The sequence below is a fragment of the Gavialis gangeticus genome, unplaced genomic scaffold (genome assembly GCF_001723915.1).
Source record: "Gavialis gangeticus isolate Ggan-Ray unplaced genomic scaffold, GavGan_comp1, whole genome shotgun sequence".
NCBI classification, from domain to species: Eukaryota; Metazoa; Chordata; order Crocodylia; family Gavialidae; genus Gavialis; species Gavialis gangeticus.
In genome coordinates this window covers 1,990,457-1,991,617 of record NW_017729004.1, presented here as the reverse complement: position 1 = coordinate 1,991,617, position 1,161 = coordinate 1,990,457, and the positions used below count along the sequence as shown (strand labels likewise).

At 61.5% G+C, this 1,161-nt stretch overlaps 1 protein-coding gene across 1 annotated transcript in view; it reads right to left on the bottom strand.

Annotated features, from left to right (window-relative positions):
• KIF9 (kinesin family member 9) overlaps positions 1-1,037 on the bottom strand; it is a 65,424-nt gene extending 64,387 nt beyond the window's left edge. The window contains exon 1 of the mRNA XM_019508019.1: positions 961-1,037. The gene's annotated coding sequence lies outside the window, so the exon portion shown is untranslated. The remainder of the gene's footprint in view (positions 1-960) is intronic.
• Positions 1,038-1,161: the final 124 nt, after the last annotated feature.

Below are 1,161 nucleotides of genomic sequence, written 5' to 3'. Positions count from 1 at the left end.
CGCCTCCCCTGGGGCCTGAGGTGGGCCCAGCAGGGGGGTGACTGTTCCTGCCCCTGCTCAGGAAAATGGAGGCAAAGAAATTGTTAAATATGTTGGCTTTGTTGTCTGGTGTGACGACCAAATTTCCTAACGTGTCCTGCAGGGGCCCCACGTTACCTGGAACCTTCTTTTTGCCCTCTATGTATTTAAAACAGGACTTCTTATTGTCCTTAATTCGGGAAGCTAGTCCCAGTCCCATCTCTGCCTTGGCCTTCCTGACTGCCCCCCCTACATCCCCGACCAACTTCAGATTTAGACTGAGGGGGGATTTGATCAGTCTTCAACCATCCGAAGAGACGGAGCAGATGGAGACAGAGAAGACAGAGACGGAGCAGATGGAGACGGGCTGTTCTCCATGACCACAGGGGACAGGACGAGGAGCAACGGCTTCAAGCTGCAGCAGGGGAAACTGAGGCTGGAGATGAACAGGAACGTCCCGACTCCGAGGGTGGTCCCGGTGCCCGTCCTCAGAGGTTTCCAGGAGCAGGTTGGAGACACCGCAGCTGTGCTGGGTGACGGTCGCCGCATTCATCCAAAGCCAAGCAGAAAGCTGGGGCAGTCGGCGCCCTCCGGAGGAAGCAGGGCTAGGCCACAGGCAGGGCTCACCCGGCAGCAGAGGCACGTGGAGCCTTGAGGCCCCCTGCAGGGGGGATGAGGTCACATGACATCATGATGAGGGGTAAAAGCAGGGTGCGGGGATGACACCACGATGACGTGTGACAGGGGGTAAAAGGGGGTGTGGGAATAACGTCATGATGACGTGTAGCATGGGGTGAAAAGGGGTGAAGGGATGATGTCATGGTGACGTGTGGCATGGGGCGAAGGGGTGCGGGGATGACGTCATGACGACGTGTGGCATGGGGTGAACTGGGAGGAATTGGGGGATGACGTCGTGATGACGGGGCAGGGGGGGCGCGTTACCCGCTCCTCCGTCGCTCCCTCCGCGCCGCGGCCGCCAGGGACAGAGCGGGGGGAGGGGCGGGTTGTGTACAGCGTTCCCATGGCTCCCGCTATTTCCGCCCCCGGCCGGAAGTGGTCGGTGGAAACACGGAAGTGGGGCCCGGCCCCTTCCGGCTGGCGCTGGCGCTGGCGCTGATGCGGGGCGGGGCGGGGCGGGGCGGG